This window comes from Vicugna pacos, chromosome 1, assembly GCF_048564905.1.
Source record: "Vicugna pacos chromosome 1, VicPac4, whole genome shotgun sequence".
In the NCBI taxonomy this organism is placed as follows: Eukaryota; Metazoa; Chordata; class Mammalia; order Artiodactyla; family Camelidae; genus Vicugna; species Vicugna pacos.
Window position 1 is genome coordinate 27834836 of NC_132987.1, and position 17672 is coordinate 27852507.

General features: G+C 43.2%; 2 protein-coding genes and 1 long non-coding RNA gene across 13 annotated transcripts in view; 1 reads left to right on the plus strand and 2 right to left on the minus strand.

The window, feature by feature from the left end:
* MED12L (mediator complex subunit 12L) overlaps nt 1-17672 on the plus strand; it is a 295438-nt gene that overhangs the window by 126420 nt on the left and 151346 nt on the right. The gene's annotated exons all lie outside the window — the stretch shown is intronic.
* P2RY14 (purinergic receptor P2Y14) overlaps nt 1-17672 on the minus strand; it is a 48669-nt gene that overhangs the window by 21801 nt on the left and 9196 nt on the right. The window contains exon 1 of one of the 3 annotated variants that reach the window (XM_072958736.1): nt 1061-1166. The exons of the other annotated variants lie outside the window; for them this stretch is intronic. The gene's annotated coding sequence lies outside the window, so the exon portion shown is untranslated. Of the gene's footprint in view, nt 1-1060; nt 1167-17672 lie in introns of those variants that run through there. 3 annotated transcript variants of the gene reach the window in all.
* LOC140695675 (uncharacterized) lies at nt 12178-16014 on the minus strand. The gene is made up of 2 exons (XR_012071451.1): nt 15602-16014; nt 12178-12422 (listed from the first exon to the last, which is right to left on the minus strand). It is a non-coding gene; the product is annotated as an uncharacterized lncRNA (long non-coding RNA).

The following is a 17672-nucleotide window of genomic DNA, read 5'->3' on the forward strand; positions in this document are numbered from 1 at the left end:
AGGAAGAGCCGCAGCTGCTAAAAAATACTAAATGTAGTGATTTAAATTTTTTTTTTTTTGGCGGCAGAGTGGGGAGGTGTTTGTGGTTGGTAAATTATGCTTTAAATCTCTGCCGCCTTTAGTGGCAGTGTTCTTACAATTTTTCCAGAAAATGGGGCTCTTTAAGAAAAGATTTTCTTCTTTTGGGCTGGGAAATAAACTGGAATGGATTCTAAGCATGAATCCTGTTTTAAAATTTTCTATTACTTTAGATTTTATGGAATTAACTACTCGATTTCTAGAAAAGCAAGCAACAGAGTAAGTTCCACAAGTGATGTGCTTTGTCGTTGCCGTCCACAGATTAAAACTACCAGTGCTTGATATTTAAGTGTTTTATGAAATCTCTGAGGAAGAAATCAGAAGTTAAGAATCAAGGACATGAAAATCAAAATCTAAAACATTAACAAAAGCTAACACAGCGACTATGAGGCTTATTTAATCCCTGTTCCTTTCCTTTGAAAATCAATGGTGACTCACCGTTAAATCCACACCAGGAGCCCAGGCGTTTAGCGTCTCAGAGAAGACTTTAAATGCTTCCTCCCATTTTCAGTTTTTAGTGAGGTTGTGGCCTTTTGTGCTCTTAAACCAAACCTTCTGTTTTTCCTTTTTTTTTCCCCCATCCAGTATTTGAGTTCTTTATCAAACTCCCTGGGCTCTAAGGATGACGTCGTGACCCAGCTGTATCTGTGCTCTCTCTTCACCAGATCCAGAACTGATTTTAACTCACTATCCACATACACACAACACTTTTACAAGCAATACGATTACAGATTTTTAAAGATAGGAATTTCCAAAAGCCCACGCACAAGCTCATAAAAGAAAATCCTGCTTCATGAAATTAAAAAGAACATATACAGGGAAAAGTTAATCGAAACTGCATTTAGTCTTTGAACCTAGAAAAGCCATTCTGTCCATTAAAAAATAATAATAATTTAGGACGTATGAGCACAGAAAGCCATTTTACATGGGAATTACAAATATTCTTTAAATAAGCTGCACTGAATGAACTTTTCCTACTTACCAATTTTTCTAGTCTCTTATGGTCTCTGAAGGCGAGGTCGGATCAACAACTGAGTGTAACATCTGATGTTGAGGGAAATACTCTTTGCTTTCTGCCTGGGCTGCCCGTGTTGACCAGTGGGAAGTGCTGCATTAGCTCTCAAACAAAAACATTTAAAGTGCTCTATGAAATGCTGACATCTTGCCAGAGGCTAGAAAGTCAAGTACCACAGATGTCCAGTCTCCTTCAGAGTCCAGCTCTCCTACGTGCTCGAGTGAGATGGATCTGCCTGACTTTCGCTTAGGGTGGTAAATGACCAAGGCCTCTCTGGACAGAGAGCAGGGTTGAGGGGAAACCGTGTGAGTGAGAGCCTGAACCAGCAGGAGGCTCAGTCTTTCCCATGCCTGGCTGTGACCTCTTTTTGTGAAGCTGCTGTAGGAATAGCTTCTGTATTTATCAGGAAGTATTTTCAACATGTAATTTTCAGCTTCCACTAACTCCTTGAAAATTGTTGGAAAACCGAAAAATATTAGAGAATAAAATAGACCAGAACCTTTGCCACTTTCTGTGCCAGGGGATGCGATGGGGAGGGAGGCTGTGCCAGTGTGTGTTCACCTGAGAGTCTTGATCAGTGACGGGCGAGATCACTATCCAATCAGAAGAGAGATGGGAAGGCCCCCAAAGCTGTGTCCTTTGGACCAGGGTGGTTTACCCTCTACCCTGACCCTCTTCTAGGGAGCGGACTGCTCTGCTGGAAATAATACCCTGACGCACTCCCAGCCTTGAATTGGCGCTCTTGGGTCTCGTAGTTTTCCTTCAGGTTACCCCTCCTCTTAAATCTGATTTTGGAGCACCGTGTTTGGCTTTAATTTCTGACTTGTTTCTGTACTTAACAAACTGTTGCCAAGATTCTTTCCTCTTCCGTAGTCCTCTGGATTCATGCAGCCATCATTCATCTCAGGAGGACGGGCCCGCGTCTGCATACTCTTGTCTTCAGACTCTTCCAGTTTGGGACCTTCATCAACTTTACTCATTTTACCAGCTTCTTCCTCTTTTTCTTAAGATAGCGTGCTCATTATCAGTCCTGCTTATTCTCATTGTCAGACAAAATAAAACGGAACCCCTCAAAGCTCTGATTGACCTTAAGTCCCTTTTATCTGGCACTACCACTGGTCACCCAAGCTGTAAACCGTTAAATTCTCCTTCACTGTCTCATCACTAGCTGGTCAAACACCAAATCTAAGTATTTCTTGTCTATGATTCCCACCAAACCCAAGGTCATTTTTGTCCTGTACGCCCTTCCTCCAGTCTGTTCCCCCACCTTGGTGTCTGCCCTCCAGTCACCTGTGAGCAGGACCCCTGTGAATTATAAGCATGGCCGTGTCTTTTTTTGTAGGTCCTTACCGCTTACGAGGTCTTGCTGTTCTGGGCTATGTGACTGACGCTCCTCCGCTGACACTGCTTACCCTGAACTTCACGTCCTGGCAGCACTGATCTCTTTGAACTCCCTGCAGTTATCGATGGCCCTGGGCTTATGCCTTTCCCTCTGCCTGCAGTAATTTTCTGGAATAATTTTCCCTTCACCTATTGCGTCCTGAATTTGAATTGCGTTTCTGAAGTTTCAGTGTCCTTGTACAGTTTTCCCCGTTGTCTGAAAGCAGAGCGTTCCTGTGAAACCTTCGTAAGCCAGAGTGGTGTAAAGTGAAGAGGCAGTTACCTTAGGACACGTCTTGCTAATGGATGCACAGGTGCTCATGGACCTGGTTCAAAGCTATGGCAGCTTGATGCTGAGATGCTGAGTGTAGTTCCCAGGGAAGGAGCTGGGGTGCCACTCTCACTGGGGGTGCACCCTGCCTCTGTAATGACTCCCTGCAAAGTAAATGCTGAACACTATTTTTGCTTTTCGTCTTTTTTTCATAAAAGCAAAAATTCTTTTTGGATTTCTTTTGGTTATTAAAAACAGGTACTAATGTAGGTCTCTTGTAAAAGTGAAGTGTAAAGTGAACTTTGGAAAAGCAGAGGTGATACCTGTACTCCTGTCTCAATTCTTATTATATCCACGTACCATCTTCTCTATTATATCTGATTTTTGTTTACATGGAGTCTCCCTAAAAATCAAATGTGTAGCTTCACCCTAAGCAAAAATGTCTTTGAAATGGTAGATTTTAGGGGTTTAGTCTTTTGATTTAAGTAATTTCATAACTATTTTCTGAGTCCCATTCTCCTGAATGTTTCTCAAACCCATGGAAACACTGCTTCAGACATAGTTCAGCCTGCCTTTCCTCTGTGAAGCTGTTCTTTCTTCCAAGTTTTCCTTCCAACGTTTGGTATGTTTCATAAATGAGACTTCTAAACATTGATAAAGACCAGAGTAGAAGTGAATATGCTCACTTGTATTTTGAAGGCTTGTGATCCATGATATAAAAATAAACTAACTTTTATAAATAAATACTCAGTTTGACATGCAGGAATGTCTTTGTTTATAATCCAGTAACTACTAGAACTAGTTCAGATACAAAGAAATGTTGAATCAAATGTGTATATTTTCAACAAAACCAGTATTTGGGGCAGTGCAGATCCAACTGACTTTAATTTTATGGGATTAAATAATGATCGTGATATTGAAAGTAACAATGCCACATGAAAATGCTAAGGGGGTTTTTTTTTTTTTTTTTAAGGAACTTGTATGTGTATAATGGTATTCTGATTTGTAAGCTTCTGGGAGAGCTGGAGGTGCATGAAATTCAAATCTCTACGTCTTATGAGTTCAGCACTCTTAGGGAATTATGAGGAAAAAGCACTGCCAGAATCCTCTAGCGCAAAGCTGAGGACTTGGGGAAGCCTGGGGGCATGACAGGTCCCCGGTAGTGAGAGAAATATCCGTGTCTGGGATTTAAGAATGTCCAAAGCGAAATAGGCCAACATAAACAAGGAGGGGATATTCCTATAAAGTAGGTAATTTGAGAAGCACACCCCTTTTTACTGTGTTTTAGTGGGTCGTGTCTGTAGTTTTGCACCGTGCCAGAAACCTTTGGACTGGCTGTCTGTCCCAGGAAGCTCCCCCAGCCCCATCACTCCCCCGAGTGGAAATGAGGCACCAGCAGCACGAGCTGTACATTACGATGTGGCCAAGACCACGTCCCATTTCCAAGCACACCATCTCTTCTCTCACCGCTGGCCCTGCTCAGGTTGTTTGCTGGAACGGCCCCTTTCTTCCGTCTCTACCTGCTGACCTCTTGTGCCTCCTTTAAACCAGCCCTGACTCTACGGCTTATGGAGCTTTCCCTTATCTTCCCGCGAGGAGTGAATGAACTGTCACCCGCTCTCTGAGTTTCTGTAGTGCTTCATTTGAGTTGTGACTAGGCCACTCCTCAGACCTTGTCCTGTGTCACTGATGCTAATGGCTGTCTCTCCTGGTTTGGGGGAAAGGCAGGTCTTTTGCTGACGCTCCCTGAGTTTGTTATTCCTGCAGTCACCTGCCCTGTTGGGCTGGAGGGCAGGTGATTTTCTGCAGCCTCTGTCACCCCCGGTTGCCAGGCTGGCTTCCTGAGCTTGGCACGTTACCCCCTCTGGAATCCATGGGCACTTTCTCTCCTAAGACCCCAGTGAGAAAGGAAGGTCTTTCAGAGACAAGAAAGTGATTGCATTTATCGAATAAGGACCTCCACTATTTTCCCTTCTTCCATCTTTTCCTAGCTTGAAAAATTTAGACATCCTTTTAATTTTGTTTTCTTTTTGTTGGTAATTCAAATTAAACTGATTTAAATTTTTTTGTCAGTCATGCGTTTATGTACTTTAAGAACCCAAATAATTGAATAAAACTTAAAATGAGAAACAGTCCCGCCCTTTTCCTAGGCCCCAGGGCCACCTCTTCCACTTTTTTGGCTGTTGCTTCTGGGTCTCAGCCCCTGAGTTCCTCTGTGACTGACAGTTCCTGTCTTCTGGTCATGTCTGTTGTTTTCTTTGTGTGGAAGATGAAGATTTAGCTCCCTTCCCCTCCATATGTCTCTTCACCTGGAGAATTATGTCTGTGGTTTTTGGATAAATCAGTATCCCTTATTCATATAATTAGAACCACGTCAATATTATCTATAACCGAAGCTCATCACTTGCGTTGAAAAGGGATTGCAATTCCCCAGCCTTCTCTAGTGACCAGAGGAAACTGCCCTTTTAGTGTAATGAAAGCAGACTTCCCTCTGGGACCAGGCTGCCCATTTTCCCATTTACAGTTAGTTAAGATATATAAACATGCTGTATAAATGTTAGCTCTTGTTATCACTTCAATATTACAATTTGAGCCAAACCTCATTTAGTCCAGTTCGTAACTACACGTGTATGAATAAGCTTAAAAGTACTTTTGCCAGCAGCTGCGTTAAGAGGAAATACACAAGTCCAGGTGTCTGTCTGCGCAGCTTTGGCTGGGTAGATACTTCTGAGCATTATACCTCAGCAGGCAGAGGAAGTGTGTGTTGACGAATCCTTCTTATTAATAGTTTCCCGTCACGTTTCAGCGAAGAAGCCTTCCAGCTCAGCCATTTTAGGCATTTTGCTTTCAGCAGCTTGCGTTATTGCCGTCTTGGAAAAGTCACATACACAATATACACACACTTCCAAATCTGTGTTTTTTATGCTTCCCAGCTGAAATTTACCTGCTACCAAAAGCCTAAATCAGGTTCTGATCCTTTGCCTTGCTACTCTCTTTTGTAGTTTTCCCAGAAGCCTTATATTATGCTTGGTAAGCAGGGCCCTTGGTTTTATTCATTTAAAAATACGGACAACCACGTAAAAGATAAAAGCTCCTGAGTCATAAGTAGGCAGGCTGGGCTCGGGCTCGCGGAGTTGATGGGCCTGTTGGGAGGCCAGCTGCGTGTGGGAATAAGCAATCCGAGGAAAGAGCTAGCAGCTCAGGAACTGGGGGGACGGGGAGGAATTCAGTGGCTTTCATTAGTTTGTAAAAATAAAGTTTGAGGGTTCATGCTAGTTGGTAACCCTCATGTGTGAGAGTATGACTTAAATAGCTAAACTTTTGTCATAGCTCAGAGGGAAGGGTGTCTGGAGAATGAGCATCCGGGAGAGAGAAAGTGCGTGGCAGGGAAGCACGGCTGACACGGGGCCTGCGGCGTGAGCGCCCGGCAGCGTGGCGGAGTGGCCGCGCGCCTTCTGTGGACAGCTGTGACTGGTCACAGCCCTCTTTCCCGCACGCAGCCTTTCAGTCCTTCTCTATGCGGTCTTGAGCAGTTTATCAGAGCCTGACCTCGAGATGAAACCTTTGGCCATCCTTGGCCAGAGTTTCATCCAGGACAAAAATGAAGAACAAGTTACAGCAGTCTTGTCTACCGTAGCACAGAGACAGAGTCGGAGTGAGATTGATTTGTGCTTCTTAAGTTAGTCCTACACAACGTGGTTGGAATTAACTTCAGTTACGGAAGTGAGCTCTGCCTCTTATCAGCCTGAGGACCTTGGGCCAGTCTGCATTTCTGTTTCCCCATCTGTGAAAAGGATCTAGTATCACCTACCTCCTTAAAGCTGTTGGAAAGTTTAAGTGAAGTAATGCATGTTTTCTTATTGCTGCGCTCTGCCAAGGTGAGAGATCAGTGAATGCCAGGGGCTCTTATTAATAAGATCACAGGTTAATTGTTTCTCATGATTTTCTCAAGATTGTTTTACCATTGAATATATGGTAGATATAGGCTGTTGTGTTTTGCAGTTTTAATAAATGTTGATTTTTATGAAAAGATTCAGATTTGGGTAGAACTTTGGCTCCATCTTTGGCTCAGAGACCATGGTTATGGGAAAGCTCTCTGGTAACTGAGCCATCCTTAACTCTGGGAAAAGAATTTCCAAACTATAAACATAATTTCGAGACAAAACGAGCAGCAGCATGCAGGAGCCTGGAAGCCTTTACAGTGCACCTGACGGAGTGCTTCATCTGGACTTTCACGTCCCTGGGCCCCGTGGTGGGGAAGCCGGGTCCATCCCCTTCCCACCCCTCGTTCCATCCCTCCTTCCACTCAGTCCCCACAGTGGGTGTGAGTGCATCATGCTCTCTCTTCACTGTGGTCAGCTTGCAAAGTGGTTAGGGTTCTGCTTCCTAATGTAGACAAACTGTATGGTCCAAAAGTACCTCCATTGCCAGAAGTCACATCAGCCTGTTGCCCTGCAGGGAAGACTGAAGCTTATTGTGCTAATGTCATTATTTAGCGATGTCTAGATGAGTCTCTTATTAAAGGCCTAGGAGATGAAGCAAAATAATAGTAAAGGCAGGGAACGTTTGTTTTTCCTTAGGTAAGGAGAGCAAGAGCTCATATGAGCAGAATATTTTGTAAATATTTTGTTAGTTCAGCTGACTGGTTATTAATCTATTCTGGTTTTTTGTGGGAAATAACAGAGGTTTTTTTTTTTTTTAATGGGCCGTAGGAAAGAAAAAAAGTAATGTTTGAATTTGCTAAATAATCTCTTGCCATTTGCCAAACCAAATATCACTTATCAACTCCACGTATGACGTATGTGCTGTTTTGCCAGGAGTTCGGATGCTTACCACTCTGTTAGAAGGGCTTTGTTTAAAAAAACAAAAAAACAAAAAAGCAGCATATGATACAGCTGCTTCTGAAAAAGAAGAAATGATGTGGTTTTAAAAAGAGAGATGATTATGAGAGATTGTGGGCATTTTTGATCTGTTAAGTTACCATGTGGAAGGGTTTCTAAGTGATCTTGCCTGGAAAGCATCTTGTTGTAGATTCTTTCTCTGTTTCACAACTTCAATTTAATCCTTTTTCTTTTTTTTATAACTGAATGCTAATTGGTATGTTGTAGTTAGTCAAAATATTTATAGGATCTTGTCGCTGCATATTTATCTTTTAGGCGTTTGTAACATTTCTCATCATGTGGTTGTGGGGAGGATGTGAGAGGCAGTATCTCTGATTGAGAGTGAGGTCTCCAGAGTAGATTGCCCGAGCTGTAGCTGGCTCAGCTCATGCTGGCTGTGAATCCTTGAGCACATTACTTAACCTCTCTGTGCCTCAGCAGTCTCTTCCTGGGATGACCCATACAAAGGCAGTGTTAATATTTACTTCAAAATGTTTTTGTGAGTGCCCAGCACGGAGAAAAGCAGAATTAATGTTGCCTTTCGTAAGTGTTATTTCCTTGAGGGAGAACTAAACAAGACTTGAAGGAGACTTGCATTGTAGGGAGGTTCTTATTATCTCTCATAGGGAATGATTACTTGGAGAAAACATGATTTTGAAATGGAGCTTAAATACAGTATTTATAGATCTATACTTTGTCATAATTTTCCTCTGGCCTGTGTTCAGACTGTCTTCCATCCAAGTGTCTCCAAACCATTTGGTGCAGGTGAGATTCACAGAAATTTCTATATTACAAGTTTCCTCCCTCGTACGACAGCATTTGAATGGTAATTAATACTTGCTGTTTCTTTTCCCACCAATCCTTTCTAATCGCTTTAGGCGTTTTGTACGCAGCCAACATAAGAATTGGTATGTTTTGGCCTTAAGTCCAGTTTTTCTGGCATGAAGGTCTATTTTTTACAGAATAAAATAGTGAAGGCTCAGACCCAGACTCCATCCCGCTCCAGGCCGTGGGTCTCGTGAGGCTCTGAGGCATCTCTGGGTCAACTGCTGGGTTTCATTTTCATTGAGAGGCACGAAATCGAGTTTGTATAGTACTTAAGGCCACCCTGTAATGGATCAGAAAGATCTGGAGGCTACGGGTAACTAACTCAGAGACATAATCCAATCCTCCAGACCCTCACAGTTATTTCTAATATGGTTTCACCGCTTTCTTGAACTTTGTTGGGCACCACATATAAACCAGGTAAGAAAAATATCTTGTCTTGAAGGAGGCAAAAACAAAGACTGATTAATGAAGTACAGCCTGATTGGTCCCTGTTAAATCCAGGGTACCCCTGGCAGCTGGAGAATGAGAATTGTCACTCTCCGAGCTGCTCCGAGAGTGGCTATTAAATCGCCAGAGCTGGTGCATGTGCACTTTTAGGGTCCTTGAGAGCAGGTCTCTGTCTCTGCCTGCTGCGAGCTGGGGCGGGTGCGACAGGAGCGTGGTCAGGGGTGTCTGTGCTGCTGTTCTCCTGGCTTCACCCGTGCTGCCTGGGAAGTGGTGCTGATAAGGGTGCCTCCCTGACCGGTGGCTGTGTGCCATGGGTGAACTCGTGCATGTGGATGCACATCACTTGTGGCAGCCAGTATAGCCAATACATAGCAGTGTTATTTCTACTGATTTCTCCAAATTCCGATACTATGATTGTATTCTGTCCCCCGCCGTGGGCATCATATCTCAGAAACAGACTCTAGCATTCTGATTCCTGGAGCATCCACCTTGCATGCCGTGGTTGCAGTGTCACTTAGAGGTGGTGCGGACAGGATCTGAACACTTGGTGTCAGTGGTGGGGTTTGCGGAACTTTGAGGAAGGGGTGGACAGAGGGGATGGTGCTGATAGTGTGAGGATATGCATTTTACTCTGTGCTCAAGGGCTCAGTTAATTCCTCAGTTTTAATGAGCAGATTGTGCTAAAAATTATCTAAGATCCTTTCCTCCTTAAAACTTTAAGTTTTTTTTTTTTTGGCAGTTCTTGTATATTTCTAAAATGTTCAGACTCTGATTCTAGCAGCATGTTCTAAAACTGTGTGTGTGTGCTGTTTGTTTTGAGGGGCAAAGCGTGGAACCCATTTTTTTTTTTTTTGTATTGAGATCTTAAATAGAACCCTAGTGGATAAGACAGATGAACATGTACCTTTGAATGCGGTGGAGATGCAGGCAGGAGTTAGCCTACCTGCTCAGTCTCTACCTTGTTGCCCCCAAGATATGTCTACAACCCTTTGTGGCTAAGGAATTACAGTTTGAAAAGTGTGTCAGTTTAGAACACTTTCGTTCTAGAACAAGTCTGTTCCACAGGTTGTAGTTGTAGGCTTCATAAATGTTTTAGTAACTCAAAACCAACGACTTGACACATTTTGAAGTCAAGATGGAGATAATAGGGAACAAGGAGAATCTTGCTAATTGCATTTGGTCCCTTTCCTTTGGGAAATTACAGTATTGGGACATGCAAAACACCAGTGAGATAGCCAATTAATTCAAAACAGGGTTTCCTTTCTGGCTTTAGAAGCCTCCTTTGCCAACGCTGGTCTGTTGGTGTGAGGCCTGGGTGTTGGGCACTGGACCAAGAGGTCGGGGTTTACCTCTTCATCCCTAAGCTCCTCAGCCCCTTCTTTCCGGATCAGATGTCTGGAGGCTAGAATGTTGAAGACTAGACTCTGTGAAATCTAGACTGTCTAGTAACTTTACTTTCAGTGCTGAATTCCGTTGTGTCCCCTTTTGTGATAACTGGAATACCAATTACGCCATTTAGGCATTCCTGCGCTGGGCCTGGAACAGAGAGAGCCATCGGGTCAGTCCAGTTATCCAGCCTGCAGGTACGCATGTGGGCTGGAGAGCTTCACGGAGTCAATAGTTAATGTCACCACTAAAACGTTTAAATATTTGTCTTTTCTTTGAATGACAGTGCCTTCCTATTTTGTAGGTTTATTTGGTGTATGCATATGTGTATTCTAGTTGAAAGTTAAATTTTTTGGTGAGGATAACGTATTTCCTTAACTCTGATACATGTATCCATGTATATATTAAATCCATAATTACATGCATTTATTATTGGTAGTGCTTTAGAATGAATTGGTGTGGAAGGCAGGGCTCATCTGAGGAGGTGAGCTCCTTTTGTTCACGGTGGATGACGGTGCTGCAGCACTGGGAGCGCACAGCTCGCTTGGAGGACAGTGCTCTCTGTGCTGCGCTGTGAATGTCTGGCTTTCCTTCAGAAATAGGCACCCCTTTTGGAACTGTGATGTACTTTCCATCTCACCTTTAAGATCGAAGAGGAACCTTTTGATCAGAGGTACATTGCTCTAGGAAGTACTTTTGAAGAGATTTCACTTGCCAGAGGTTTAACCAAAACAGATTTAGGTAGGGTGACCTGGTAATTTATTATTCAAACTGGGGCACTTTTGAGAGCAGAACGGGATGTGAGTTATCACTATACTTGGGGCTCCAAGAGTGAACCTGGTCTGTCCTGGGCGTATTGGGACATATTTTCACCCTACGGTAGATACATTCTGGATAGTCAGAATAGAAATTTTGAACACCTCCAAATCTTTTGAAAGCCCAGGACCTATTTAAAACCTTACAATGAGCCTCAAGATAGAAAGGCTTTGCCTTTGTCCCTCTTTGTAGTGAATGCTGCTGCAGTGTAGGACTGGCAGCTGCTATGAGTCAGTTTATTGAGCATGTATTGTGTATAAACACTCTGTGCTAGTCTTTAGGAGGAGTCTTTCATCAGCCACTTAAAGAGCTCATTACTTTTCCAAACAAAAGCTTAGAGTCCCCCTGGTTTGTCGTTTAATCCCCAGTGCATTCTTTTTCTGCTCTGTTTATTCTCTGTTCTAATTCTGATTCCTTCATGACGTCTCTGTGTTAATCCATCCTGTTCTCTCCCTTCTGTAATCCCTGTATTTAATTCTGAGTTATTTGGAACCAAATCCCTTTTTTGTTATGTGATAAATATTTCAGATTTGTAAGCACACTAAAGGGCGAGCTCAGGGTTGACTACAGTGTTCACCTCACTGCTGGGGGTACGGTGGGTCCTCGCTGTGTGGATGGAGAGGTGGGTGTGGCTGGAGAGGCTATTGATTGGGATGGAGTAACAGAGCACGGGTGTGTTTCAATTATAAAAAGAAGGAAGGCTATTCAAATTAATGGACACGGTGGTTTGAAATTGGAGAAAGGAGCCAAACGTCATGTTACCTAGCCTCATCAAATTGTTTGTGTAAGAGTCGCTGCTTCCAGAACATATAATGGACTTATGTTCACTTACTTCCTTATTAACCTAGCTCTATTTATATATATATTTAAACCTATGTTTTAGTGACAGTTTACCTAAGCACAACCCAGTACTGATGAACATTTTCCTGGGTGTGTAGGTGTTAAGACCTAATCTTGAAAAAGCAATAAACTCCTGCTTTGTGTAAATGACTGTGGTCGTTTTTCCCTGTTCAGAATACCATTCCTGCTGTAGCTGTACTCACACTAAATTAGGCTAAAACTAAGACATCTGCAGCAAGCTTGATAGGTAACTTTATGCTGAGGGCATCACATCCGTTATGCTGGCCTTCGGCTTTCCATCTGCCCAGGCCGAGTTCTTTGAGGTCATGGATGTTTCTGGCCCCGTTCATTCTGTGTGTTGCACATCAAGCGTGGACTCATGACCCCTCTGTGTTTAATGATTGGATGCTACTGGCCTTGATTCTCCAGGGGGTGGGGAGCATCCTGATCTTCAGAGCCAGTGTGGTTTATGCATTTAATTCTGAAACAGGAGAGAGGTAAAATTTTCTAAACTGTATCATACGCTTCCTCATCCTCATTTGAAAATACCCGTGTATGAGAGAGATTAGAGAGGTGTCTCACACGTGTGAATGTTGGGGACACCATCCTGCCCTTCCAAAAAAAAGGTGAAGGTGGTGGCGGTGGCGGAGGTATATTGTCAGCACTGTGTTATGCTAATATCGAAGCTAGGTTCTAATCTTCCTAACCAGATACAAAGCATTTAATAAACGTTTGCCAAATTGAATTCAACTGATAGTCAAGTTTAGGCTACCTAGAATTGTGGGGGGCGGGAGGATTGGTGAGGAGGAAGCCAAACTAGATGGCCACCACTTGTTACGTAACTCACCAGTGTGTAATGAGGAAATAGCCCTTCATTTTCTTACATTACTTCTATTAGGGAGGTCGGTTGCCTATCTAAAGGATAAAGCCACAATGCCCACATAATTCTAAAGCCAGAGGTCTCAAAGGGTGGTTCCTGGACCTGGACCACAGCACCAGCATCTTAAAGAACTTGCTAAAAATGCAAGTTCTCCAGGATTACCCCAGACCCTTGCCCCTGGCAGTAGGCCCAGGGATTCGTGTTTTAATGAGCATGTTAAAGTTGAGAATCACTATTAAACCAACAGTTTGTAGCAGCTTTAGGTTGTGAAGACCTTCCAGAATTTGATGAAAGCCAGAAAGCTAGAAAAGCGTACAAACACATTTTATACAATAGTGGGGGGTTTGCGAATCCCTGGTTAAGTACTATGATGTAAACTAAGCATTTTAGTTTTCAGAATATACCCGGTTAGACTTATTAGAGTAAGTCACACACCTGTGATTATTCTGTTTTGAGAATCTGGTGATTTGTCACCCCTAATAGCATGTGTAGCCTTGGCCTGTGCTTTGTCCCCGGCTTTTTTTGTGGTGAGCTTGTGCTCTGAGATCTCTCCAGACATTAATCTAGGCCCTGTGATTAATGTCAGCATGGTGCCTGCCAGGTGGTCCTGACCCATGCTCACTCAGCCAGACTTGATGTGGTGGATGCTCTGGTGGCCCCCTACCCAGCCAGAAGGAGGGGAAGGGACTTTAGTGAATTCCCTTTACTTTAAACAACTTAAGTTTTGTAGTTAATACGCTTTAATTTTTAGTGAACTCCATTTACTTTAAAGAACTAAATTTTAAAACAATTTGCTAATGAATATGTGGGCAAATTAGAAAATACAGATAAGTGAAAAGAAGAAAAAAAGATTGAGAAATTTATCTTTGGGTAAACAGTTTCTTATAAATGACAAAATAAAGTAAAAGAAGTCACTTGGTGACTTTGACACTCGAAGGGAGTTTGTGCCTCGTAGTTATGCACTAGGTTAGTAACAGTAGCAATAATAGTTAGGCCTGACGTTTATTGACTTTTTATAACATGCCAGATACTGTTGTGTCTAAATTCCTTATTTGTATTATCTCATTAAAACCTGATAGCTAGTATATGAGATAAGTGTTGTTAATGTACCCCAATTTAACAAGGACAGTGAGGCACAGAGTGGTTAAGCATCTTACCCAAGGTCACACAGCTGGGAAGGATTTGAGTTGAGGCAGGGAAATGTCGTAGTTCTCTGTCTCAAACATGTACCTTCTGCTGGTCTTCTCGGATGATTGGAAAACACTGCTGTGAATTACTGTTGGGTGGTGGGGGAGGAGAGGAGACCCCTGCGTGAATGCACTGAGGCTGAGGGGTGGGGAGTAGGTGAGGTGGGTGCAGAGATGGGTCAGCAACTCAGGAGTGTGCACAGGTCTTAAGCATTTAGGGTGGCCCAGCACCCTTTAATTATTAGGATAGTCCTCAGCTGTACCTTGAAATAGCTCTCATTCCTTTGTTATCAGCATAAGGGACAGCTACTAAAATGGTAATTGGAATCATCCCAACTTACCTTAAAATGATGGGCACTCACTTAATTTTAAACTGGACAACATTACATTCTCTGCGCTGAACATTCACATACAGCTGGACCCAGGAGGAAATGTATAAATGTGGTGTTCACGATCTACTAACGTAGAAGGGGCTGAAAGAATTATCATAGGTCACTGAGCCTTTAAATAATATTTGTTTGTGAAGTCACCTTGTACTTTGATCTTGAGTTTAACGCCAATTTGGGTCACGTCGACTTTCCAAAATGTCACGAGCTTTGCATGTTTCCTCACTAATTTAATTTTCCCTAAAATTATTTCCCAGAACACTAAGTGGACTTTTTTTTTGGTTTGTTTCCTATAATTTCGTTTAAAAGAAAGAATCCAAAAGTGAATTGATTTAATACACTTAGTGAATAAGGAGTTGTCTCTGAGAGATGAGTAATGTGGAGGCTAAGAATGTGGGCTGCAGGGTTGAAATTCTTGGATTCAAATCCTGCCTCCCTCGCTTATCAGCTGTTTGAATCTGGCTAAAATACTTAACTCATCTGTGAAATGGGAATAACTCTCTGTATCCCATCGGGTTGTTGTAAGAATTCAGTGAGATAACACCCATTACTCACAGAGCATCAGTGCAGTCTCTCAGGTGTGTAGAGCCCTCAGTAAATGTTAGTAGTGATTAGATACTAGAATGGCAGAGAACTGCGGGCAGTGGTTGGATCTCCTGCCACTGCTCCCAACCCTCACCCACTCAGCAGTTTATCCAGGTGGCTTTTCCGTGTCAGCTCTTAAAGCTCTACATTTTTTTTTAAACAGTTGCACACCATTCCGTTGGAGGAAAGAATCGTGATGTAATCATTTCCTATGAACGGATATTTGGATTCTTATTTTCCTCTTCATTGCAAACATCTCACACTCTTTATTTCCTCGCTCCCTCCGACATTCCCCTCAGCACTTTGAAGGTTGTGTTTTGAGGTTGGTCTTCAATACCACTGCTGTAATTGTTTCCATTATTTTGTAAACACTTGCCTGGTGGGGAATCAGAAGAGTCTGTGCTCACTAACATAAAGCTAAATAATTATTGGTCATCCTGCCCTGTAAATTGAAGAAGCGAGGACGGTAGGAGTGAGTTTTGTCGGATGGGAAAGAAGAAAGTGCCTGAGCGCCTTTACTGAAGACTTCTTATGGCCTGTCTCTCAGAAATTCAAACCTAAATTCATTAGCTGGTTTGTCATTGTGTAAAGCGCACAGAACCCAGGACAAAGAGTTACTTACTTATATTCTGTGAAGTGCCTTTTCCCTGAAATTGTTGCTCCTCAAATTGCAGCTGAATTTGTATATTTAAAAGCTTTTTCCTGGTCATAATATTACTGGGAAGCTGGAGTCTCCTCTCCGGCCTTTTTGCCTTCACTCGCCTCCTCCTCCAACCCCTGTCGTTCCCACTGCGGCCACTGCAGACGCACCTCTAATCTCACACATGCCGTGTCTTGGCATGCCGTTGCTCGCACCCACATAGGGAAGATTTTGGTCCAGATTTTGATCCTGGCCTGCGAGGCTCTCTGTGACCTGGCTGGCCGCTGCCCAGTTCCGTCACTGCACTTCCTCTGTCTCAGCCCCACTCCGTCCGGCGCAGCTGCTCTGGCCTCGCTCCACCTCCTCCCCCTTCAACACGTCCAACCCATCTTGGAACCTCTGCGAATGCTCTTCCTCCCCGTGTCCTCCTCGTGCCCTTCAGGTCCGCTGTTCTGATCCCCCTTCATTGTGACTGCTCCTGGTCACCTCATCACATGACACGCCCCCTCATGACCTGCCCCCATTGTGCTAGGCGGTTCCTTCCCAAGGATTATCAACCCCGGAAGTCCGGTACGTTGTCTCATTCACGGCTGTCTCTGCAGCCCCCGGAAGAGTGCCTGGCGCAGTGGAAATCCTCAACAAATCCTTGTTGAACGAATGAAGGAATCAAGGAAGGGGCAATATTTGTGGAATATAATGTATGAGGCTGTATTTTGAGACTTTAGCCTGAATATTGATGACAGAAACTAAAAGTAGATCTTCTAACATTGTAAAGGTAAAGAGTTAGAAAATCTTACAGTTTATTTTTCAGAGCATAGGCATGTAGTTTCTGAGAACTTTTCAAAAAGCAGAAGTACCATGGGCTGATTTCTCATCTTTGAGCATCATTATCTTCTGGTTTTTGATTTTGCCCTTGTGCTTATATCTTATATCATGAAAACACTTCTGAGTCTTTATTCTCATCTCCTCAAATGCCACTTGTGGTCTCCTTCCCCTCCTGTCCCTCGTCTTCCCTCAAACTAGTGATGGTGTTTTTACAGTGTAGTAGGGGTTCCTTCTCTCTAGGGAAGTGGGAGTATATGGGTGCTTCATTTAAGAGCATCACCCCCCATAAGGAGTGGTCTCAGACTGTTCTTGGCTTGTTTCTGTGTTGGGCTCAAGGGCTTTCCAGGGAGGCAGATAGGATCTTTGCCCAGTTTCATGCAGACTGTTTCTGTTTCCATCTGTCTGATGTGTTAGTGTTCCCTGTAAGATTTTGTTTGGATAAAAATTCACCTCATGAATAAAACAATATGGGAACACTTCTGATTTAGAAGAGTCTCCTCCCTTTTCAGGGAATAACGAGACGGCCTGGAACAGGGCCTTGCATCCCTGAGGATTGGAGACAAAGGCAAGAGTGGCCTGTTCTGCATGAGTCTGACTAGTTCTGATTCAAGGACACATTTGATTGACGTCTGTGCCTTGAATTTAATTACAGGAGTTCCTGCGCCACTGGCCTAGGTTCTGCTTGGTGGTGTAGACAGGTGCCCTTGGCTTTGCTGCCACCTTTCTCTGTCTTCTTTCAGTTCCTCCTTTCTTCTGCTTCTGTTTGTGGTACAGCATTGCTTTGGGAACTTTATGTTAATGGATGCTCCTGGCACTATAAGATTGGGGAAGGCTCTTCTGATTTCTGTTAAATAATTAGGTTTCCCTTCATGTCCTCAATTTCCAGGGCATTCAGAATCCTCCATTACAGTGAGAACATGAGCTCATCAAAGCCAAAATGTAAACAAGTTTGTGAATTATTTGAACCTTATCATTGAATGCATCTGGAAATCCCAAACGTAAGGAACTTCTGGGCTCACATTCATAGTATCACCCAAATGGAAAGCAGTTTGGATGAACTTAACGTGAAACACGGGTTGCCTAGACTCTAGACATTAATATAATTATCCTTGCACAAGAGCATTTGTTGTATAATAGTACAGTCCTTTTTTAACGGGGGAGGGAGTGCATTTTTTACTTCCACATTAGTCTTAGCTATGGGAAACAGGAGAAGGGGTGCTGCATGTCA